Here is a 26,898-nt window from a genome sequence, read left to right as displayed (position 1 = left end):
TAAAAATTGCACTTGGAATTGAGATAAAATGGAGTTTCGTTCGAGGTCATTTCGGAAAATCGGTTAAGCTTTGGGTTAATAATTCTCATTTTAGCTAAAGCAGGTTTTGACATGCAATACGAATCCACACAGCCAAACAGTACTATATCTTTCCGCAGATTGCATTTACTGACGTATTGATTTGATAAAGTTGTTGTTTATCACATAACCGTAAAATCTGTATAAACTAAATCAGCTTTAGGAAAGCAATCGCAAAAACACGCACGCATGACTGTTCATAATCGAGTCTGAACCAGACAATCCAGTGATAAGCATCATGAGCATCGATCCACGCAATTCATTCATTCACTCACACACTCTTTCATATCCCAATTGTCTACAATCCTATATAGCGTCATTGTGTGTGTTTATTTTGTTTTACGCCGCACTCGGCAATATTCCAGCTATATGACGACGGTCTGTAAATAATCGAATTTGGACCAAACAATCCAGTGATTGACATCATGAGTTATCAGGGTTCACGCAGAAAACAAGAGATAAAACGTCGCACGTCCAACTTCCAAGAGAGCAGATCAGTTGCATCTGGAATGAATATTGTTTTACCCACGTTTACTGTTACTTGTCGTGTTTTACACTTGCATAGGGTGAACCACTGGTTGCGTTCAGGCGCGTGTTCCGGGTAGTTGTTTCCGGCCCCTTGAATCTTGCGGTTTTCATTGTTTTTAAATGTTGTCTATGTTTTCAGTTTAAAGTATCTAGTTAGTGTGCCATAGGCATAAACAACATGTTCGAAAACTGTTTATCACGTTGCCAACATACTCAGACCTATTGACGCTTGTTGGATTTTATCGAAGTGGTAAACGTCTGAGACCTGCATCACTTCGGGATTTCCTCTCACATTAAGCTAACACGCCGTGGACTGGACTACTGTTAAAAGCGGCATTAAACACAACTCACTCACTTTTTGGCATATGGTCATGTTTGACACTCACAATATGACCCTTCAACAATGACTGAGTATATCACTGAAGACCCGTGAAGATCTGGGTTCCAATAGGTCTTCAGCAACCCATGCCTGTAGTAAGAGGCGACTAACGGGATCGGGTGGTCAGGCTCGCTGGCTTGGTTGATGCAAGTCAACGTATCCAAATTGCGTGGATCGATGCTCATGATATCAATCACTGGATTGTCTGGTCCCCCACTCGATTATATATAATGACCGCCGAAATAAAGCTGGAATATTGCTGAGTGCGGCGTTAAACAACAAACAAACTGGCCCCCCCCCCCCTCTCCCGACCCCCCACCCCACCCCCTCATGAGGACAGACGGTATCACCGGCAGCTAGCCATGACGTCAAAATGCCTAAACCTCTTCCTTTTTCAAGAACACTATGAAATCTGTTTGGCAGGAAATATTGACTTATGTAAATTGGGCACTTGAACAGGTTTAATTTCTTTCCACACTATGAGATTGCCCATGTCATTCCAAATTGGATCGTTTTTGCCTCTTATGCATTATTTAATTTAAAACGTTCGGAAATTCAAATTAAGATATGGTAAAATCGCAACAAAGAAAACGCACATCAAAGGCAACCATCGGTGGAATTCGATAAGAATAACCCATACACATATTTATGCTTTTCGTCCAACATGTACTCTTAAATATGTATGGGAATCTGGTCTGCTTCAGATGAGTGAGATGTTCATTGGCCGTCGGTTGAGGAGCTCATATCCAAGTCCAAACAATCGAAGGCAGGCCAGCCACGGGAACGACAACATTCTCCAAAGATAAATGTTGATTTTCCACAATTCCATGAAGAATTTCATTTCGTTCCAATGCCTCCGTCATCATTGAAATACCTCAAGAGGTGGACATCGGTTTTTTTCGCTTGCCAAAACTCCGTTTTTCAGAATTACAACGTGAGGACTGATCGCGCTATTGATTTACAATACATCCCAAGCCTTGTTCTTGCAGCGAGTTCTATCTGCCATCGACTGCGGACCGTCTTCAATGTTCAGAATAAACAGACAACCACCAAATCGATGAACACAGCCTCTGAAATCGAACTCAGGCTCGATAACGCATGGACCGTATTCTTATTTCGGTCCCCCAATCAAACAGACAATGAAAAGCCCCCGAAATTTGATCTTATAAGTGTCTAGGCAAGTCGATCCCCTTTGTTTGGTCAAGGGAAATTTTCGGTCTTCGTTGTCCACTTTAAATATCCCCAAGCGAGCGTCCAAGAGATGGTGCAATGTAGATATCCCAACTGCCCTCTGCGATGTTTATTTTTAATTTAGACATCTCCTCGAATATGGCTCCCCACTCTCCGGTTGATTGAGTAAGGTCGCATTGCGTTTCAAATTTCTTAAAGACAGGCCCTCAGCCAAAAGCCTCTCGTCTCAGTTTGGAAAAAAACAGAACCCTTCATTTGAAACGTTCGCGTAGCCCATTTCAAATTTTCCCGGAATAAAAGTTTCAAAAGTTACTTAATTACTGGACGTTCGAGCTAATTGAAATGGGATTAAAATTCCACTTTAAGGTTTGCCGCTTTTGGTGACAAGAAGTAAGAATCATCTTATTGAAAATGAGTTTCTTCGCGGTAGCTTCAATTTCGCGGCCTACAAAGGCGTCCTAAAAACGGTAGGGCTGTCAAGGCCCGTACGTTGTTGCGTGATGAGCGTGTTGCTGTCAAGGCCCGTACGTTGTTGCGTGATGAGCGTGTTGCTGTCAAGGCCCGTACGTTGTTGCGTGATTAGTGTGTTGCTTTCAAGGCCCGTACGTTGTTCCGTCATAAGCCTGTTGCTGTCCAGGCCCGTACGTTGTTGCGTGATTAGTGTGTTGCTTTCAAGGCCCGTACGTTGTTCCGTCATAAGCGTGTTGCTGTCCAGGCCCGTACGTTGTTGCGTGATGGGCGTGTTGCTGTCAAGGCCCGTACGTTGTTGCGTGATGAGCGTGTTGCTGTCAAGGCCCGTACGTTGTTGCGTGATGAGCGTGTTGCTGTCAAGGCCCGTACGTTGTTGCGTGATGAGCGTGTTGCTGTCAAGGCCCGTACGTTGTTGCGTGATGAGCGTGTTGCTCATGGTGTATGAGCTTTAAAGTTGGGAGAAATCGAAGGATGGTCCAGGTTCCACGCTTCATTCGACATCGTGCAACAATTTCACATGATTTATAGTATTTTGTTAGCAACCATTGATTTTCGGGGAGATGTGGAATTTAAAAAAAAATTGAAGCCCCTTCTACAGCTCACATTGTAGGAAAGAAATTAATGTGCAGTGTTCGAGCAAAGTCCAAATATCACAGTTCGTTATTTCTAGTTATGCCAAAAAATAACTGAACAGCTGTTCATGTTGAAAACATAATTGATATCACCAAAAGCCTCCCACCAACCAAAATCCCGGAGCATCATGCGTATGGAAATAAAATGGTTGCTCCCTTAAATGTGAGATATTCATAATTTTCTATTAACATTCATATATAACCGCTTGTAGCTCCGATAATCGAAATCACATTCAAATCAAAGCCAACACCAAAGGATATTACAGCACCCCACCCCACCCCACCCCACCCCACCCTATCGCAGCCCCGCCCCCAATGCTTGTCGGAAAAGAGGACTGAACTTTATTGGGTGGCCAGGTTCAGTGACTTGGTTGAGAGTCTGTTATCGTACCCCGACGTCTCAGCAACTGCTTGGTCTGGTCCATACTGCATTATTTACGACAAGCATTTGTCGCCTTTTAAGGCAAGCTTGGGTTGCTGAAGACCTATTCTACCCGGATCTCTGTCGTCATAAAGCTGGAATATTGAGTGCGACTGAAACAAGACACAAAACCAAACTAATAGAATATCTTATTATGCACTTGTAGCTGAAACTTTTAATCAAACATTAAATATATACCACTATTACATTAATTCCTAACTTTGTATTTCGCGCCAGAACAACTACCCACACACTGGATATGTGTGTCCGATTGAATGTTCAGCACTTTTAGCCATTCAGTAGTCAGCACGGAAGATACGAATTAATGGGGCGGTCTCTCCATTCAAAGGTAATTTGGCCGTTGACAGATTGTAGCGTGGATTTAATCAAGCGCACTATTTCCACCGTTCTCACAATAGTCAATTTGACATATGGAACTAACAAAGCCCTGACCCGTTATGAGATGTCTCGCTTATCCGTCAAGCCATTTTTGGTACTTAAGCTATCTTCAAGCCGGAAGTCGAGCTGTCAGTGTCGGGAGCTCGTGCAGTCCGAGCAACTCGCTTCTAGTGTGCTGGTACGTGCCACGATTATACCCATCAGTGTAGTTTGACATTTCAATGCATCAGCCAATGAATTCTCGCTATTAAGGTTATCCCTAATAATTAACCAATCAGGGTTTATTGCGAAAGGAAATCCATGTCTAACAGCAAATCGATTTAAAAGCCCGGATTGGCCACGGAGCGCGACCTGTTGCTATCGACTCCAGTACTTAATTTGAAGTTCAGCATGTGGAAAGATTACGGATCCTTCGATGAATACAAACAGCTGCCAAACGTTGCCAATGCATAGCTTTTCGCGGCTTGTCGCGTCCTATGTTGTTTTCTCGCAAATGACGACAGATCCAGCTTGACTCGTAATGGCGTGTGTGAGATTTACGCGTCCGTCGAATTCGTTATGCATCCTTTAAATAGTCTTTGATTATTCTGTTCTTTTGCATCGGTATTTGTCTGTAGAACGTCTTCAGAAAAGTTAGTGAGTGAGTGAGTGAGTTGGGTTTAACGCCGCTTTTAACAATTTTCCAGTTTTATTGCGCCGTGTAAGCTTAATGTGGAAGGAAAGCCCGAAGTGATGCAGGTCTCAGACGTTTACCACTTCAGTGAAACCCACGAGCACGGGTATGGTGCTGACAAACCTAGAAACATAATGGGGGCGAACCGGGATTCGAACACATAATCATAGGTTTCTGACGCCTTAGACGACTAGGCCAGTTGTAGCAGTGGTAGTTGTAGATGCAGCAGTGGTGGTTGTAGATGTAGCAGTGGTGGTGTGTAGATGTAGCAGTGGTAGTTGTATATGTAGTTGTGGTAGTTGTAGATGTAGCAGTGGTGGATGTAGGCGTAGCAGTGGTGAATGTAGGCGTAGCAGTGGTAGTTGTATATGTAGCAGTGGTTGTGGTGGTTGTAGATGTAGCAGTGGTAGTGGTAGTTGTATATGTAGTTGTCGTAGTTGAAGATGTAGCACTGGCGATTGTAGATGTAGCAGTGGTGGTTGTAGATGTAGCAGTGGTAGTGGTAGTTGTAGCAGTGGTAGTTGTAGATGTAGTAGTGGTGGTTGTATATGTAGCAGTGGTAGTTGTAGATGTAGCAGTGGTGGTTGTAGATGTAGCAGTGGTGGTTGTAGATGAAGTAGTGGTAGTTGTAGATGTAGCAGTGGTAGTTGTAGATGTAGCAGTGGTAGCTGTAGATGAAGCAGTGGTGGTTGTAGATGTAGCAGTGGTAGTTGTAGATGAAGCAGTGGTAGTTGTAGATGTAGCAGTTGTAGTTGTATATGTAGCAGTGGTAGTTGTATATGTAGCAGTGGTAGCTGTATATGTAGCAGTTGTAGTTGTAGATGTAGCAGTGGTAGTTGTAGATGAAGCAGTGGTAGTTGTAGATGTAGCAGTGGTAGTTGTAGATGTAGCAGTGGTAGTTGTAGATGAAGCAGTGGTGGTTGTAGATGAAGCAGTGGTGGTTGTAGATGAAGCAGTGGTAGTTGTAGATGTAGCAGTGGTAGTTGTAGATGAAGCAGTGGTGGTTGTAGACGAAGCAGTGGTGGTTGTAGATGTAGCAGTTGTAGTTGTAGATGTAGCAGTGGTAGTTGTAGATGAAGCAGTGGTGGTTGTAGATGAAGCAGTGGTGGTTGTAGATGAAGTAGTGGTAGTTGTAGATGTAGCAGTGGTAGTTGTAGATGAAGCAGTGGTAGTTATAGATGTAGCAGTTGTAGTTGTATATGTAGCAGTTGTAGTTGTATATGTAGCAGTTGTAGTTGTAGATGTGGCAGTGGTAGTTGTAGATGTAGCAGTGGTAGTTGTAGATGAAGCAGTGGTAGTTGTTGATGTAGCAGTTGTAGTTGTAGATGAAGCAGTGGTAGTTGTAGATGTAGCAGTGGTAGTTGTAGACGTAGCAGTGGTAGCTGTATATGTAGCAGTTGTAGTTGTAGATGTAGCAGTGGTAGTTGTAGATGAAGCAGTGGTAGTTGTAGATGTAGCAGTTGTAGTTGTAGATGTAGCAGTGGTAGTTGTAGATGTAGCAGTGGTAGTTGTAGATGTAGCAGTTGTAGTTGTAGATGTAGCAGTGGTAGTTGTAGATGTAGCAGTGGTAGTTGTAGATGAAGCAGTGGTAGTTGTAGATGTAGCAGTTGTAGTTGTATATGTAGCAGTGGTAGCTGTATATGTAGCAGTTGTAGTTGTAGATGTAGCAGTGGTAGTTGTAGATGTAGCAGTGGTAGTTGTAGATGAAGCAGTGGTGGTTGTAGATGTAGCAGTTGTGGTTGTAGGTGTTGCAGTAGTGGTAGTTGTATATGTAGCAGTGGTAGTTGTAGATGTAGCAGTGGTAGTTGTAGATGTAGCAGTGGTAGTTGTAGATGAAGCAGTGGTGGTTGTAGATGAAGCAGTGGTAGTTGTAGATGTAGCAGTGGTGGTTGTAGTTGTAGCATCGGTAGTTGTAGATGAAGCAGTGGTAGTTGTAGATGAAGCAGTGGTAGTTGTAGACGTAGCAGTGGTAGTTGTATTTGTAGCAGTGGTAGTTGTAGATGAAGCAGTGGTAGTTGTAGATGAAGCAGTGGTGGTTGTAGATGTAGCAGTGGTGGTTGTAGATGTAGCAGTGGTGGTTGTAGATGTAACGGTGGTTGTAGTCGTAGATGTAGCAGTGGTAGTTGTAGATGTTGCAGTGGTGTAGCAATGGTGGTTGTAGTTGTAGCAGTGGTAGTTGTATATGTAGTCGTGGTGGTGGTAGTTGTAGATGTAGCAGTGGTAGTTGTAGATGTAGCAGTGGAGTTGGATGTAGCCGAGTATGTGTATATTGTCAAAGTGAAGCGTGTTTCCCCAGATCGTTGAAGAATCTCCACTCTATGTGAGTGTGAATGCCATATGTTTGACAGACCTAAATATCCTCTCTTTTCCGTCTTACATTTGTCAGGTAAAGTAGAAAATAGAAAATAGTTCGAATCAATAAACTGCCAGCGTGCATAGGTTCTAAAATGCCGAACTAGCAATCTGCTTGCATGATCCAATGGCCCACTGTCATAACAATATTGATAATGATCCTTGCGATTTGACGCGGGGTTTTTCCGACCCTTGGGTTCAAGAATACCCACGAATGTGTATTTGTACCTATTATGCAAGCATAATTGCCCAATTAGACCAAATATGCACATGAAATACCAAAACACGCCAACAGCGAAAATAAATCAACCAGACCATTACGTTCTGACAATACCAGCCCGTGAAGAGGAAAATATTGTCCCAAAAATATTTATTATATGACGAACAAAAAGTCGAGGGTAATTTAACACGCCAGCATTGAGAGCGACGTCTGAGCTAATACCTGGGGTTAGTCAGCGTGACTGGTTCTCCTAGCGATGTTTGCTCGAACACATTCATAAATATTGAACATCAATACTCCATTGATCGGAAATATTTTGTGTAAACAAACGGTGAAGTGGGATGGTTGGACGATTGACCGCTGGTCACTCAACAGCCTGGAAATGAGAGACGACCACTTACTTAAATTGCTGGGTTCTATATATCGCTGTTTGCTGTAGAAGGAACATTCTTGTTAGAAAATTGGGATATTGGAAATACTTAATTGTGCTGAGGAGGGGCTGGTAATAACTAAGTTGGGGTCAGGCGCCTGCATATATACATGCAGTCTTGAAGGAATAGCGATAAACATTGTCTTTAGTAGCGGTATATTTGTATTAATGATCAATACTGTAGTGTTCAACAAAGACACTTTTAACAATGTGTGAAACGATTTTAAGCGAGAAAAGAGGGAGGTATTATTTGCATACGGGAGTAGCATCTGTTGTTTAAGCTATTCTTTATAGTCCTGGTCTAGCTTGTCTAATGCTGCGCACGTGTCTAATATTATCGCATTATAAACCATGTTGATCAGGTGCTTTTCATTGCTTATTGTACACCGTCGTCCAATCCTTGCTGTGGTGAAGGGGAGAAACACGTGCATCCTCAAACACGTGATTACCTCCCTTACCTATCTCCGCGTGTCAGGTGATGTCATTCCAATTTGAAAATGATCATTTAATGTGATGATTTGCGTTGAAAAATTTTCATAATTATAGATATTGCTCTGTTTTACCTACAATATACCAGTCCAAATTTCAAATCCAGACTTGTTCTTTAAAAAGGTTGATGGACGGGTGAGAAATTTGCAATAGGTAGAAAGGACGACATGACTGATGAAGAACAGTACTGAAGAATATTGGAAGGGGGCTGTTCTGTAGAAACTGGGAAAGATATGTCAGTTGGTAAATGACAAAGAAAGGGAACTTTTTTTGAAGGAGAGATAGATAGATAGATAGAGAGAGAGAGAGAGAAAGGGGGGAGAGAGAGAGAGAGAGAGAGAGAGATATGGAGAAGAAAGCGTGAGAGATAGAGAGAAGAAGAGAGGAGACATATAATGAGAAAGAGAAAGAGAGAGTGAGACGCACATAGAGAGGAGGGAGCACGAGATAGAGAGAGCAAGATAGAGAAGGAGAGAGACAGAATATATGTATTAGCAATTACGGTGTGACAAAGACACAGACAAGAACTCATCAGGGACGCTTGTGATCTGTTAATGAAACTTACACTAAAAACACTGGCGAGGCAACATGAAAACGAGGCCAAACAAATGTCATCATCTTTTTTTTAAGATGTTCCGTATATCATCAAAAACAAGCCGACATCAAAGACTTGGAAGCTCCACACAGCGTTAAACAAGAACAAAACAGTTCAGAAAGAACAAGCGGTAATCTTGACAGCGTAAACACGTCTGATGCCACAAGATGATACCTTTTATCACAAAATATAGATTTCCAGAAAATAGGTTTGTTTTGAGACCGAAGGGCACTTCCTTTGGCGGTCCAGTACAGGTGCAAGGACCTTCTTTCGCCACTTGTATTCATGCGCTAAGAGCGAAGTCATGTCGGCTGAAAGTCAGCACAGGAACATCAATACATCGAGGAAGCCGCTTGTTTGTACTTAAACTCGGCTACAGGGTGTACACAGAGCGAGGCCCTTGACTGTTATCTTTAACATAGTTCGTGCGTGCCTCAAAAAGTTGTATAATTGGACAAATTCAAGGGATACGAATTCAGATTTCAGAAACTCCTCCTCGGTAGATTGTTTTGAGTCAAAACTGAGTTGTTGTGAAATCGGAGAATGTGACGATACGGAGAATGGTAGGAAGAAAGGAGGGACCGAGTGGCACAAGGGAAGAAATAGAAACATACGGAAAGAACGCTGGGACCACTTCCCAAAGGTTGGAAAGACAAACAATACATGAATGATAAGCAATAAACACTGTTGAAATCAAAAGGAAATGATTGGGAAGGGCATCCAAATATGTTCGTCCTTGTCATGGAAATGTGAAGTACGGTTGTCAGTGTGTCTACTGTACGTTACATCACCAGGCTAGCATACAGGGAGATGTTGTGTGTTGCTTAAATAAAGCCTCTGTGATTAGTAATAGCACGGCGTTTCATTTTGACGCGGGAGGATAGCTCGATGTGATGCAGGCCTTGGACGTTCACCACTTCGGAGAAACGCATGGGTGTGGTGCTGACAAACCCGACAACAGAATCTGTGCGAACCGGGATTCGAACCCATGATCCTAGGTTTCTCGCTCGGCATACGTGCCTCCTGAAAACTGTAGAATACTGACCGCGAACTCTCGTGTCAGCGATGATAATGAGTGAGTGAGTATGGATTTACACCGCTTTTAGCAATATTCCAGCAATATCACGGCGGGGGACACCAGAAATGGCTTCACACATTGTACCCATGTCGGGAATCGAACCCGGGTCTTCGGCGTGACGAGCGAACGCTTTAACCACTAGGCTACCCGACCGCCCCACGATGCTAATGAAATAAGTAGCAGGTGTTAAGAACAATCTGTCGATGAGGCAGTCAATCACAGTTAATCATCTCACAACAAACTCTGCTGCTGTGTGTCCTCATGTATTGGCTTCTAAATCAATGTTCTGTACTCCCGCCAATCAGACACACTGTGGGTTTGTAGCCCAGCTAACTGTACATCGTAAACAATCATTAAGAGACCCACACCCAAGCAGAACATTACGTGAAACATGTAAGCTTAAGGTTAATATCTTTAGACGCAAACTCCAGTTAGACATGACGTTACAGTCGTTTCAATCTATCTCTTGTCCTTGTGAGGTTTGTAGTTCTCTCTTTCTCTACCTTTGTAACGATCTAGGGCGCCACCATTTTATCACACCAACCATTAGAACCCATTAGATCTGATCGCCTACACCATACTCCATCATATTATCACTTCCATTTGCCAATAACATAACAGATCAGAAGATAGGTTTGATGATTCCTTCTTTCCCTACCTTTATCGCACAGTATATATCTTGTTATGCTCAACTCTGTTTAATAAATTGCTTTTGAATATAGCTTTTCATATATAACTAAATTGTTCAAATATTAGCTTGGTGGCGTCGCTATATGGCTGAAATACTGCAGGTGCGACGTTAGAATTTAGCTCCCTCACTCATGATATGGCAGTTTCAACATCTAAACACAGATATTTGTCGTGCTGTCACGGTCCTACGCTTTACGATAGTCGTGCTATCACGGTCCTACACTTAACGATAGTCGTGCTGTCACGGTCCTACACTTAACGATAGTCGTGCTGTCACGGTCCTATACTTAACGATAATCGTGCTGTCACGGTCCTATACTTTACTTTACGATAGTCGTGCTGTCACGGTCCTACACTTAACGATAATCGTGCTGTCACGGTCCTATACTTTACTTTACGATAGTCGTGCTGTCACGGTCCTACACTTAACGATAGTCGTGCTGTCACGTCCTACACTTTACGATAGTCGTGCTGTCACGGTCCTACACTTAACGATAGTCGTGCTGTCACGGTTCTACACTTTACGATAGTCGTGCTGTCACGGTCCTACACTTAACGATAATCGTGCTGTCACGGTCCTATACTTTACTTTACGATAGTCGTGCTGTCACGGTCCTACACTTAACGATAGTCGTGCTGTCACGTCCTACACTTTACGATAGTCGTGCTGTCACGGTCCTACACTTAACGATAGTCGTGCTGTCACGTCCTACACTTTACGATAGTCGTGCTGTCACGGTCCTACACTTAACGATAATCGTGCTGTCACGGTTCTACACTTTACGATAGTCGTGCTGTCACGGTCCTATACTTTACTTATAAATAGTTGTGCTGTCACGGTCCTACGCTTTACGATAGTCGTGCTGTCACGGTCCTACACTTTACGATAGTCGTGCTATCAGGGTCAGTAAGCCGCACCACTATTAAACACGGATAACATTAGTCGTGTTGTCACGGTCCTATACTTAACATTAGTCGTGTTGTCATGGTCCTATACTTAACATTAGTCGTGTTGTCACGGTCCTATACTTAACATTAGTCGTGTTGTCACGGTCCTATACTTAACATTAGTCGTGTTGTTACGGTCCCAATAAACATAGATCACCAATAGACAGATTATAACCTATGACAATAGATACAATGACATATACAAACACTTATACATACAAAACACAAGTAATATCGTTATCCACAACATTCTATCTCCGGATTCTAAAACCGGGTGGTTATACACAGTCGGTTTTTCTGTCTGATTATATACAAGTAACACAAGGCCATGGTCCCTTGGTCATGTAATCCATCCACGTGTTTGAAGCTCGTTGAATTTACATTGCTCTCTGCTTTCTATTTTCAAACATCTCGCGTTTAAAGTTTGAATCTCAAATTGTTCAGATATATCCATTCACTGAACACTTTAACTCCCTCGGACAAAAGCAATGCATGACTGATCTAACGAAAATATCCCTGCTAAATACTTGGGGGAAATGCGGACTATCTTAACAAATAAAATGGAGAAAAATGGAACTTGCTAATGCAGCCAGATATTCCTCTGTAATGGGGAAACACGGCTAATGTGCTTCTCCCGGCCCTGGATCATTATACTGAGTGATTGCTTTGTCAATATCGGTTACTTTGCTTAAATTAATCACGATTCGCGTCTTTCAAAAATATTTTTCATATTTGTTTACCAATACAGAAAGCATCAAGTCATTATTGAAGCGTAAAATACAACCAGAGGCTGAATATTATCACAACGCAAGTTTTATCAAAGGATTTTCAATATGTGTTTACCAACACAGAAAGTACTGTGAAGAACTGCTGAAAAAACGTATTAAACTCACTGCTCAAATCTGAAGGAAACTTTTCAATATTTGATATAAAGATAAAAAACGCATCATGGAGTACAAGAATGCAAGCTGCGGCGTTATCATAACTCCAGTCTTCATAAAACATTTTTAAATTTTATTTATCACAAGCAACAACACAATGGCGAAAGAAACTCATGTCGCCAGTGTTCATCAGGATGAGCTGTGCACTAGTCAAGCGTAATTTGCTCAAATAATTCATGTCCTAATTCCATCCAATCACAACTCATTAGAGTAATTGATAGATTTAATAGGTCGGAATCACCATGGTCAGCCTGAAAACAAAACGTACTGCCAAGACCGATTGCTAATTGAATCCTCACCACAGCCTCTACATGAAACGAGCTAATTGTCTCTCCAAAGCAGGCGATGCAAGTTGACCAAACATTGCCTGGATCACGCGATGGGCTGTGTGAGCATGCGCGGCGTGAACATCCGGTCTGGTAATGAAAAGTAATGAAGCTTATTTGAGTCCCCAGAAGAGATAAGCCTGCCATTGAAAAAGTCAGTCATTGCTGCCCAGGTCCACTTCATGGAGGGGTCGCGTTTTGCAATTGGGATTCGAGCAGATTGCAAATCTGGTGAGGGGGGCCAGGATGGCAGGGAGGGGTATCTTGACCTTTTGAGAGGGGTTCTTGAGATGGGGAAAAAATTAAAGCTTGATGGAGAGATCTCCTTGCGCCGACAGGGTTAGCCGCTCTATAAATCAACACTTGGACAATTCAGTTGCGAGAATTAATCAAGTCGGACATTGTTGTAGTAATGTGAATTACTCCGGCAGCCCTTTAACACGTACGCATGCTTTGTGTGCAGGACAATCGGGGTCAGGTTGACTTGAAGCGACAAATGATGTGATTTAATTCTCCAAGTTGGGCTGTTTCTTGTCGGAGGGCAAACCCGTTGATATACAGTTTGAAAGGTAATCATAAAGGGCTCGTTCTAAACGTTGCTGAATTCCCAAAACGAGGTTTACATTATCGCGGTATTATTGGCACTAACTCCTAACCAGTAATTTCGACACGGGTGTCCTATGCAGAAGGGGAATGACTTTAGTCACGTGTTACTTTAGTTCTTCAGTCTAAGATTTCGATCGATGGTCTCCTTCAAAACATCTTGCTCGTTATATGATATGGATGGAACGTCTCACAAACTTCGATACATCTACATGTAGACAGTCCACGATCACTGTGTATGTAACGTGCAACGTACAAATTGGAATTTGTAAAACCATTTGTTCTCACTTTGTATACAAAGGTCTCACCACTGTTTTATTAATGATCTAAATCTACAAAATATATTTTGGTTTGGCTTCAGTTTAACCGCACTGATGATTGAATATTTGTCTGGCACGTGTCACAATGCGTGACGTCACGACGAGGTTCATGGTTACAGCACTATACATCCGCAAAGACAGGAAATACGAACAATACGATTCACACATTGCCTGCATGTCGGGACTCAAACCCGGATCGTTGGCGTGACGGGCGAACACTGTAACAATCGGACTACTCTGGAGACCAACTGGTCTTGACTGTTAATATGATTAATAATAATATGAGTGAGTGAGTATGGTTTTACGCCGCTTTTAGCAATATTCCAGCAATATCACGACGGGGAACACCAGAAATGGGCTTCACACATTGTGCCCATGTCGGGAATCGAACCCGGGACTTTAACGTGACGAGCGAACGCTTTAACCAACAGGCTACCCGACAGCTCCAATATACACACAAGGAAGAGAGTTGTCAACTGCTTTATCATGAGGAATACTGCGTTTTTTCAGTATTTACTTAGTCTGTCATAATAATTGCCAAGATCAATGAGTGACCATTGACCTTATTGGAAGGTCTAAATGTCGAAACATCATCGGATGTCAAGTTTTGATGAATGTACTTCCCCTATAGTCGGCGCCACAGCTAGTTGGGAAACGTTGCGACAGGCCGACTGTACTGGGAGCGGCTTCTATTCTCAATACACCAAGATTAACCTTAACCCCAGATAGATGTGACGGGAGGACTGTAACGTTAGACACCTGTGTTCAAACCGCTTGGGGATTTCACTTCCTACACTGATCTTAAGCGTCGATTTAATGGATCTGACGGTGGGGCTCAGTGTCTCGGTTGATAGCGAGAACCCTCATCCCGATGGCTTGGGACGTTCTCAGTAATATCTATCACTGGATTGTCCGATCCAGATTTTTTTTTTACATACCGCCGCCACTTTCCTGAACAATTGTTTAGTGTGGCGATAAACAGCAAACAAACAAACACGGATTTCTTTATAGCTCTACAAAGTTTGAGATTTATATAAACGGGTTTGTTTTTGCCTTTTGGTGAGCATGAGCCAATTCAGTGCCACATTTGATACCTGATCCCATTAACATCTGGGTGAGTGAGTGAGTGTGTTGGGTTTAACGTCGCTTTTAACAGTATGTACATATATATGTCCCCTTTACCTTCCTGTACAGGATGATCATTTAATCATTTCCATCATCCTCAATCCTTTTCATGATCAAAACCAAACCCTTTTCATGATCAAAACCAAACCCTTTTCATGATCAAAATGAAACCCTTTTCATGATCAAAATGAAACCCTTTTCATGATCAAAACCAGACGAATGACGAATGCTATATATAGTACCAGTTGTGCCGAAGGAAGTCATGATTACCTCGCAACATGCATGTACTCAAATATTGTGTCAGGATCCGAATCGTGCGAAACGGCCGTACATTAAACCGCATCCTTTCAAAAGAAAATTCTGAAGTTCTTGCTCTTATTAGTTTCTTCCATCAGCAAACACAAACCCAGCGTCGTGTACTGAAGCCTGGCTACATAACGATTTAATGCCACCTCTGCTGCTTGTCCCATCAATTCCGTCTCCTTCGTTGGATCTCGACCTCGACAGTTCTGTTGCTGGAATCAAATTCCATCTTTACACGAACCCCCGCCAATGCGTAGCATATTTAAAACACAATAAACATGTTATAGCCCCCGTCCGACAATAAAGAAACAAAATGGTTGCACTGTGAAGGCCAAGTTAAAGAAAGAACGTTTAATCAAGACGTGTCCGATTATACGACATTTAATTAAGTCTTAGATAACCCCAAACCCGAACAAAACTTCCTTGTTTGTTACAATGGATTGATCTGGCATCAAATGCATCGCGGGCCTATTGACTAAAGAAAGAAGCGAGATTGATCCGAGCGACTTGGAGCTTAAGTAAGAATAACTTTCTGATTGACCAAACTTCGTCACGACTCGAAGTTGAGCGCTGTATTATTGGAGCGGGTAATATTTCAACAAAAATGACACGGCTTGTTTAGACCGAATTGCCTGGCACAAAGGCTCAATCCCCTTTTTGATTAATTTCTGGAAGAAAAATATCACAGGTTGTATTGGTAGTGCTTGCATTAACTTCTCCCGTGACTTTGGGCATACTGACGGCACGAAAACTTGTATACCCAATTCTTTGTCTTTAATATCAGCTCGGTTCCAGGGAATGAGACTTTGTTTTTAGTTTCTCTATAGTCTCACGTGTTACCAGTCTGAAACATTTCTGTAGCGTTTTGTTTTTTACAAAACAGTTTGCGTTTTGACATTCGAGTGAACGTGCTGTTATTCATTGATAAAATGATGTTTTTTCCAAGCGATTAACAGGAATATTGTTGATCGTGAATTATGTTCTTAATGTGGTCGGTGTCTGACACTATGTTTGCTGTCCGAATGTTAGTATTAATGAGGGGTGTCATGTCAAAGGGTTCTGTGTCAAACACAACGTGTATCAGTGTTTGTCTAACATCTGTATTCACAATGTTTTTAATTCTGTCACGACAGCCGTTCGTTATAACATGTTTACAGATGTGTAATCTCATGTGACCACGTCAGTATACAAGTGCTCCATGTTTGACAGAATACAATTTAGATTTGACGATTTATTGTGTCAAACTTCGTATTTATGGACTGTTTCTTTACTCTCAAGACCAGCCCATGATGGCGGTGTGGTGACCTCGTGCTTAAAGCGACCAAGACCCGGGTTCGATTCCCCACAAGGGTACAATGAGTGAGGCCCTTTTATGGAGTTTCCTGCCGTGATATTGCTAAAAGCGTCATAGAAAACATACTCACTCACAACACAGGCTTCAAAGCCTAGAACATATTTTACATAATTTTATAGTTTGTTTGTTTATTTGTTTGTTTATTTGTTTAAAGCGGGACGCAGTATTCCAGCTACACGGCGGCGGCCAGTAACTATTCAAATCTGAATCAAACAATCCAGTGATTGATATTATGAGGAACGACGAGGTGATATCTTATCACCAGTATATCATCAGTAAATATCACTGATATATTATCACAATATATCATCGGGAAATATTACTGATATATGATCACAGTGTATCATCTGTAAGTATCACTGATATATTATCACAGTGTATCATCAGTAAATATCACTAATAAATTATCACAGAATATCATCTGAAAATATTAACGATATCCTATCACAGTATATCATCTGTAAATATCACTGATATATTATCACAGAATATAATCTGCAAATTTTAATGATATATTATCACTGTACATCATCTGTAAATATCACTGATATTTTATCACAATATATCATCAGTAAATATCACTGATACATTATCACAGTATATCATTGGTAAATACCACTGATGTATTATCACTGCATATCATCGGTAAATAAAATCGATATATTATCACAGTATATCATCGGTAAATACCACTGATATATTTATCACAGAATATCATCTCTAAATATGACTGATATATTATCACAATGTATCATCAGTAAATATCCCTTATATATTATCACAGTATATCATCAGAAAATATCAATGGTATATTAGCACCAGTATATCATCTGTAAATACCACTGATACATTATCACAGTATATCATCAGTAAATATCACGGACATATTACCACAGTATATCCTCAGTAGATATTTATGATATCTTTTCACAGTACATCATCAGAAAATATCACTTATATATTATCACAGTATATCATCAGTAAATGCTACTGATATATATTATCATAGTGTATCATCAGTAAATATCACTAATATATTGTCAAAGTATATCATCAGTAAATATCACTGATATATTATCACAGTATATCATCTGCAAATATTAATGATTTATTATCAAAGTATATCATCGGTAAATATCACTGATATATTATCACAGTACTAGTATATCATCTGTAAATATCACTGATATGTTATCACAGTACTAGTAATTCATCTGTAAATATCACTGATATATTACCACAGTGTATCATCAGTAAATATCACTGATATATTATCACAGTGTATCATCAGTAAATATCCCTTTTATATTATCACAGTATATCATCAGAAAATATCAATGATATATTATCACCAGTATATCATCTGTAAATACCACTGATACATTATCACAGTATATCATCAGTGAATATCACGGATATATTACCACAGTATATCCTCAGTAGATATTTGTGATATCTTATCACTAATATATTGTCAAAGTATATCATCAGTAAATATCACTGATATATTATCACAGTATATCATCTGCAAATATTAATGATTTATTATCACAGTATATCATCAGTAAATGCCACTGATATATATTATCATAGTGTATCATCAGTAAATATCACTAATATATTGTCAAAGTATATCATCAGTAAATATCACTGATATATTATCACAGTATATCATCTGCAAATATTAATGATTTATTATCAAAGTATATCATCGGTAAATATCACTGATATATTATCACAGTACTAGTATATCATCTGTAAATATCACTGATATGTTATCACAGTACTTGTAATTCATCAGTAAATATCACTGATATATTATCACAGTATATCATCTGTAAATATCACTGATATATTATCACAGTGTATCATCAGTAAATATCACTTATATATTATCACAGTGTATCATCAGTAAATATCACTGATATATCATCACAGTGTATCATCTGTAAATATCACTAACATATTATCACAATATATCATCAGTTCATCATCCGTATTGCATCAAGATAACAAAGGTATACATTTAGTATGTAACCATTTATCAATATTATGACACAATTACATCATCAGTATATCATAGTATTAACATCTTTCATTAACATATCCTCTGTTTGACAGTAGTATTTCATGTGAATGTGTATCAACAGCGTAACACAAGGCTAGCATATCCACGCATCATTGGATACATCTGTGTGTGACGTTTCATATAACATGAAACTGAACGTAAATAAAAACAAGAAATATGTAATAAATGTCAGAATGCACACAAACGTCCAGTTTCACATTATCCTTAAAAGTTGAAAAAAAAAACAATCAGAAAACAAGCGGCGTTAAATCAAACTCACTCACTCAACAGATAAGTAAAACTGGAAATTAAATGGATCCCATTCGACTGACCGTTTATGATAAATTAAAACTAATTTCAAAGCTTATCTAATATGTTAAAGCGTTAATCAAAATCAGAAATCAGTGTTGATAGTTCTAACCTTCCAATGATAACACACAATAGAATTTCACCGGACTGTGCCTTGGACACTGTCCAATTCCCTTGACCGCACGGACACACTGTTGGCCCGATTGTACAAGCCCGATTTATCGTCAGCGAGACGTGCACAGACAAACGATAAAGCGCTGGCCAATTTTCAAATGATGCGAAGGGAGCCGATTTTTCATTCCGTGAGACACCCAATACGAAGAAATTACATTGGCGGGACACGCTTGCACCCTGTATGCTAGTGCCGAGTCTTCTTTTTCTATCACTCGGTCACATCTGAGCTTATTTCATTGTCCATTCTTTTCGACCAAACTGAGATCCATTACAAATTGACCGTCTTTTAGACCCGCTAAATTGAAGATAAAAATTCGAAACCCCCCGAAATCATTTGTCAATCGTTCCCCCGTCATGCGAGTCTGATGCGGGGCACCTTCTTTGTCTGAGACTCGCAGACTTCCAGGAATCACGTATTTTGGTAAGGAGATAGATGGACTTCAGAACGCCTACAGCTAGAAGGTCGCGTAGGGTGAAGACGGAAAATAACTATCAGTTAATAAAATTGAGGTATACATTATCCGTGATATTACCGTTGGTTGCCGTGTTGGTGCAGCGTGTCGTCACCGAGAACGAGTGGGGTACTACAGACAGGATTGCATAAATCTTTAAACGCGGTGGTATACGGTTTAAACATCTTACAATATCAATTCAAACTTTTAGAAAACCATTTTAAAAAGAAGTGTGAGTTGGAAGTTGAAGGATGTATTGTCCAGAACACTTGGTAAAAGAGTTGTGGTATTTAGGCTGCCATCTTGTGAACACCCAAAACCTCAAACAATTAATGTTAAGAATTGTATGCGGAAAAGTTGAAGCTAGAAACGAAACGAAACTAATCCTAAAGACAGCTGTCTTTCAAAACACATATTTGAAGGACAAAAAGCACATACATGTAATGTATGAAGATCAGTGTATAACAGAACATTATGTTTCTTTTCACCTCGAACCTCGATATAGTGCGGAAAACTGGCTTCCATGCAAAGCTGCAGATAAACGAATTTAAAATGTGGTCTTTCACTTCCCTGTGTCAGTCAAACTCGTATTGTCTCCCATGACATATGTAGTGGAAAATAGACTCTCCACGACCTTTAGTAAATTGACCACCCATAATAATTTACACTTAACTATTCGCGAGTCGCTTCTTGACATTTTAGCTTTGGCGACGCACAGACAGCGTCAACTACTGCATAGATTCGGATCATCTTTCTAATACATCTTGATTCGCCATCCACTATCAGATGAAGGTGAAAACGGTGGAACACCATTCCCCTTCAAAGCAATACACTAATGCAGTCTCCAGCAGACCTCTTCAGCTTATTCCTATGGCGTCACTTCCGCTTCCGGTTTGGGGGAGACGATTTCCGATCCGCGAGTCGCCTTCAATCTCGTATATGCTTGAGAGCGTTCGCACAGCCCCAGCCCGTGATTACGGCTAGTTGGAGATTCTAGGATTTTACCACTCTGACAGGTTCTTTGCAGAAAACTAGTTACGGGGTATTATCGCCATGACCGTGCCTGATCTGTCACTTCAAATCAGACTCGTCTATCGGTAGTATTCATGAGCTCGACCTTAATAAGGCTGACACTAATTACATAGTTGGGACACTGTCCAAGGGGAGATAACTCCAACTGAGTTAAATATCAACAGTATCAAATGTCGCATTGATTGCAAGAAATCCAGATCTTCAACCTTTTTCTCAAACCACGTTAGCTTAAATCTCTGCGACAGTTTGAAACTCGTGTCAGAAAATTAAGAATATTTCCAAATAAAACCTCCAGGAATCGATCTGCACTGACACGTGCCTAACATCATGTGGTCCGAATTTATCTCATGGACTTATGCTATCAAATTAATAGTGCATTATAAACAGATAGGACTAGTTCTTCCTGACAAAATGAGTTTCAGACAATCCACAGAGCGTCCAAATCAAGGACGGACACTTTAATTAAAGTGGGGGTTGCCAACGGGAATGTTGGGCGCCTCGGCCGTAACATTCTCTGAATAATGATAATGATGATAATGACATTGTCATTTTGATAAATCAATGAAATCATTTATATCCTTGAATTTTCTGTCCCTTTTCACACTAATGTGACTGACAAGATTCAGGAAAACCATGGAAAATATGCCGACATCGCTTGTCTCGAATTGTTACACTTGCATCCCAAGTACCAATTTGTCCGACTCCCCATTGTTCTCGGTGCCTCAGGTTTTGTACCCTTCCATCTGTTGACTGACAGAGTCAGTATACTGTGTCTGAGTGGGGCATTCGTGTTGAACAGTGGCATGGTACCTCTGTGGGCTAGCACTATATAATCGGCGTCAGTCCGGACTAGTACACGCAGCAACACACACATATGTGCAATAATCTTGGACGCGACGTTAATTCCCATTTCACCTCACCTCACCTCACCCCACCTCACCTCACCTCACCTCACCTCACCTCAACTCACCCTATTTGAATTCTGATAACATAAGCTACTGTACGAAGTGAAACATCATTAAACTAAACTGAAAACAGTCGCTGAACACTGCAAACTTTAGGTCCAAAACACAACTATGATACCCGTATGAAATACACCATAATCGAAAAAACATTATTTCTTTGTTTTGTTTTGGCCACATCAAAGATTGGTATATTCTTTCTTTTCCCCGGAGGCGGTCGGGTAGCCTAGTGGTTAAAGCGTTCGCTCGTCACGCCGAAGACCCGGGTTCGATTCCCGACATGGGTACAACGTGTGAAGCCCATTTCTGGTGTCCCCCGCCGTGATATTGCTGGAATATTGCTAAAAGCGGCGTAAAATCAAACTCACTCAATCAATCAATCAATTCTTTTCCCCGGCAGTTGAGAAACATTTCTTCTTTGCTAGATTATGTAGGACGGAACATATATAACAAACAGATAGAAATTAGTTATAGTTCAAACTTAAATTATATCCAATTTGGAAGCACCCAAAACATAACGTTACTCCACACGACCTCATTACGCATACACTAGTATCTCCAGTAACTGTGATACCTCGCTGATCCAAACCAGTTCGATAGAAGCGTTTTACAAGGTTCTACTTTTTATTGTGTATCGCCAGAATGAGTGAGTGAGTATGATTTTACGCCGCTTTTAGCAATATTCCAGCAATATCACGGCGGGGGACACCAGAAATGGGCTTCACACTACTAGGCTACCCGACCGCCCTTGTGTATCGCCAGAGCCCCACCCAAAATATTTCTATAAATATAAGGTAGCTACATAATAATATCATGACCAGTAACTTAGCAGTGTGCAACTATACAGCCCTTCCCAAAATAATTCTACAGATAATAAGGTCATCTACAAAGACGTCAACTTAGAATACAGTTAATGAACTTAATGTCAAATGTCACATTTCGGGTTTAAATTGTATAAAAAAAAACATTTGACATTGTTCGTAATTATAGTTGTATTTATTCAATAATAAACAATAATAAGCTTACTTATAAATCAGTGTCGTTATTTTATAGTCTGTAGAATAACAGTGGGCAGGACCTTATTCTTGGAAGGAGAACTTGCTTAGCTTCATGGAACCGAGTAGATTACAGTTCGATGTTCTGTCTCTCAGCGCGTCTTTAAAAATGAGGCTTTACAATAAGTACGTTAATAAATCTGCCCCGGGGACAAACCACAAGAATTGATTAGGAGACAATAATGTGAGAAGTAGTCCCCTGAAGTCGCCAACGACAATACTTACAATTTAGGATGGCTTGAGATACTTGTAGTTGCTCGCCGTAGCGATGTCGAGCCGAGGGTATTCCTTTTTCGTGTCTAGGTTTCGATCCAGGTTTTAGTGTCAACTGCAGGATTTCCGATTCCTCTTTTACTTCTCTCTGATGTGTGTTTATATTTGAAATACATTCCTCTTTTATTTTTTTTTAAAACAAAAAAAAATGTTTTTGAAGGCTGTGAAAATTTGAAAGGTATTAAGCGACTTGACGGGCCCTTTCTATCGAAACGATTTACAGTCCGTCATATTTATGAATTATTGAATCGTCAGATAATAAAAAAATAGAATATCTAAAAATTTGACAACACAAGATCTGAAAGCTGTATGGCACGGTAACAGCGAGTCGTGACACAGAGAACCTTATTGAATTTAGCCTCGTCACTGTAAACCAAGAGACGACACTTCAGCATTGCTGATTGACAACGGTTCCAATTAAAGTTCCAACTTTGGTGCAAATCGTTCTCCAAACTGGTAAATGAACCTACATCGCCGGCCGGAATGTCACATGATCGACCTCAAGCCACGTGATCAATATCCCTTTCAATATGCACGAGACACGAGACAAGAGGACAAAGATTGGACAGGATGAGGATGGAGATCCCCGGACCAGGACAACTGATATCGGCTATGTCGATATGATTTCATACAGTGCTTGCACCAGGCCCAATTACATGATAGTTTAACTCTCTCTGCGCGCGCCCCGCAGTGGGGTAGTTGAGCAAGTATTGACAGACACGCTGATTCAACGGTAGAATCGGAGTTCATTATTCATTCAATGTGTGAAGCCCAGCCGTGATATTGCTGGAATATTGCTAAAAGCGGCGTAAAACCATACTCACTCACTCACTTTTCATTCAATATGTGAATCTTGAATCTGTTTTGCATATCGGGCATGTCTGCTTGTTTTACTGATTGGTATTTGAAAATGGATTTTTTCCCCCCAAATGTTGAACAAGTTCTTGAACGTTGCTCCAGCGTTAGCGGATCTTCAGATTGGAGTACGTGTTGGGAAAGCCGGACGTTGTCATTTACCGTTGAATTGTACAGAAATAGGCATTGGTAACGGTAAACAGACTTTGGATGAATCTTCACTTTTTTCAACCCGTGTACAGAAACGCAGAACTATCGACTGTATCAAGATCAACCGTTATTTTCATTCTTAAAGCGCTGGCGACATTCGGGATCTCTCGTGCGGTTCCAGGTGACGGAGAGAGGCGAATGGTGACGAGTGTGCTACTGCACGTGCAAACCATCGATGCTCAACCCAAGCGTAGTCTGCACCCAAAGGGCGTTTTATCCGAAAAAGATCGGCATCACTTCATTAACCACGTGACGCATTTAGCTGAAGGTCAGGAAGCAGAGTGAGCTGTTTTTTTACGCCGCATTTATCAACATGGCCGCGGTATTACGCGGCATAGGTTTTACACATTGTAACCACGTGGTCATCGAACTTGAGCTTCTGGTGTGTCGATCTGAAGCTTTAATCACGGGACTAGTCCGATAGCCCTGAGAGAGACGATTCCTCACAAAGTGAACCGCCGGGGAAGCTAATAACTGAACATTGGATTTGAATAGTTATCAGGCTGAAACCAGACCCCGAAGCATTGCACACTTTTCGTCCAAAACAGAACTTTAATACCCATATCAAATACATCACCATCTATTTACCATTTCTCAGGCGACTATGCTTGTCGTAAAAGGCGACTAACGGGATCGGGTGGTCAGGCTCGCTGACTTGGTTGATACATGTCATCAATCCCAATTGCGTGGATTGATGCTCATGAGGTCAATCACTGGATTGTCTGGTCCAGACAAGATTATTTTACAGACCGCCGTCATATAGCTGGAATATTGCTGAGTGCGGCGTTAAACAACAAACAAACAAACCATTTCTTATTTCATCAACCATTGATGTATACTATCTTTTGCCTGACAAGTTAGATTTGTTTTCCTAGTTTCGACCTCAAATCACAAAACACAACAACACTTACGCCAGATTAGTTGCCAGCAGTGCTATAATTGCTTAACAAAACACACAAAAATCCAAAATCCTTTTCTGACAACCAGACCTAAATCTCTTGTGACATCGGGCGCCTGTTTAGCCAGTAGCTGCACTGCCAGATGGTTTGGTTTGTATACACAACATACACAAATCATAAGATAAAAGTGATATGGCCAGTAACCATCCACGCGTGAAGGAATGACCACAAATTGAGTTGTCCCGTCTCTCATACTCAACCGGCATCAATAATACAACCACGGCGACGCCAAACCCCCGCTTCCATGTCTCTAAAGAGCGCAAATTGTTTTCAAATAACCCAATAAAACCTAATTACATCCAACTTCATAGTCCGAGTTACGTAAGCACATTAGAAACCGAATCCCGCTGGCTCGATCGAGTCCACGTCCATCTCAGAACGAGACGAGAAAGTACGTTAATCGCGTTTGAAAACGAGAAATTACGTTAGCTTCGTCTCATTGCAATTCTGAAATTTGTTTATAGTTGTATGGTCCAGCGTGGAAGGATGTTTCTGCTATATTATGTCATGTTTCGTTTCCGCAAGAGTGTCTGTATTATTTTATTAATGGTGAACAATTCAATGTGGCATTGGTGGGGATGAGGTAATCGAATTAGATGCTGTCCGCCCATGCTGCTGCAGACAGGGAAAGAGCTGGTGAATTGAAGCAACAATATGGGAATGGAGCAGTTATGGGATGAACCCCGTAATGCTGTCATTGTGTGGCTAGAAAGGGGCATTTCCAAACACAGCATGGCCCAGTAAGTCGGTTAGAAACAATTGACATGATATTCAACTGGTGACCTGGCTGCAAATTGAATCCAGATGACTGAGGGTTGTCTGAGGATGAGAGTGGGAAACTAAAGCTCGTGTTTATAAAACCATACCACGGACACAACAAACTGTTGATATAATAGTTCATGGAAATTATGACTCATGGCCGGGGTAACAGAGCTTTGAACCTTTTTATTCATGATACCGTTATCATCAACAATATTTTCATAATCGTCGTCATCATCACACCACGTGTTCGTTTCTTTGTTATTTTAAATGCTACATGAACAATATCCCAACTATACGAGTCTGGACCAAACAATCCAGTGATTGCCACCATGAGCATCGATCCACGCAATTGGGATAAGATGACATGAATCAACCAAGTTGATCTAATCTAACCCAGATCTTCACGGGTGTCGTCATCAACAGATACGGCACTATAGTCTCCTATATTCGTGGGTTTCAGCGTTGCTAATATTATCCTTCACTGATCATTTGAATATTTGATACAGAATGATGTTTTCGTTTCTTTTCAGTGCAACGCCACCGTCAGCAATATGCCAGATACATGAAGATGTCCTGAAAATATTCGAGTCAGGACCAGACCCAATTAATCCAGTGGTTCATATCATAAACAACGTCTGTTGGGGTATGATGGCACACAATGAACCAGGTCACCTGACCCCCCCCCCCCCCCCCCCCCAACCCCACCCCACCGCACCCCGCACCCCCACCCACCCCACCGATCTATTTTAGTTGACTCTCCCCTCGAGGGAGATGGCTTCATAAACATCATCTGAGTTGGAGTTTACGCCGCCTTGGGCAAGAGTCCAGCAAAGTCACAGCAGAGTGCAGCAGGATAGGCTTCACACATTGGGAATCGAACCTGGGCCTTTAAGAAGTGGGACGAGCGAACGCTTTAACTATTAGTCTACCCCGTCCCTCAAACCTTGTGCCTCGGGGTATAACGGCATAATGGCGAAATGATGTCCACACACATATAGAGACACTTACCAAACATGTAGCATGTCACTGGTTGAATGAGAATACTCTTTTTCCAAATATAAATAAAGTCCAATTGATTTGCATGTGGTGTCAAAACGCATGGAAAGCAGGTCTGTCGCTACCAGAAATGACTCCTCTGCACCGGAAAGCAGATGACCTGAAGGTTCAACTGAAGACTAATATGAAATTCCACCTTGCCATTTAAATGTTTTCCCGTAAAAATGTTTTATCTTGGGGATACA

General features: G+C 41.1%; 1 protein-coding gene across 5 annotated transcripts in view; it reads right to left on the bottom strand.

The window, feature by feature from the left end:
- The window catches only part of LOC139461224 (voltage-gated inwardly rectifying potassium channel KCNH7-like), a 279,271-nt gene that overhangs the window by 126,422 nt on the left and 125,951 nt on the right, over positions 1–26,898 (bottom strand). Inside the window, exon 1 of one of the 5 annotated variants that reach the window (XM_071242849.1) lies at positions 22,824–22,900. The exons of the other annotated variants lie outside the window; for them this stretch is intronic. The gene's annotated coding sequence lies outside the window, so the exon portion shown is untranslated. Of the gene's footprint in view, positions 1–22,823; positions 22,901–26,898 lie in introns of those variants that run through there. 5 annotated transcript variants of the gene reach the window in all.

This window comes from Haliotis cracherodii, unplaced genomic scaffold (genome assembly GCF_022045235.1).
Source record: "Haliotis cracherodii isolate W230 unplaced genomic scaffold, xgHalCrac1.p SCAF_14, whole genome shotgun sequence".
Lineage (NCBI taxonomy): Eukaryota > Metazoa > Mollusca > Gastropoda > Lepetellida > Haliotidae > Haliotis > Haliotis cracherodii.
The sequence above is the reverse complement of the archived record's forward strand: the minus strand, read 5'-3'. Positions and strand labels throughout refer to the sequence as shown.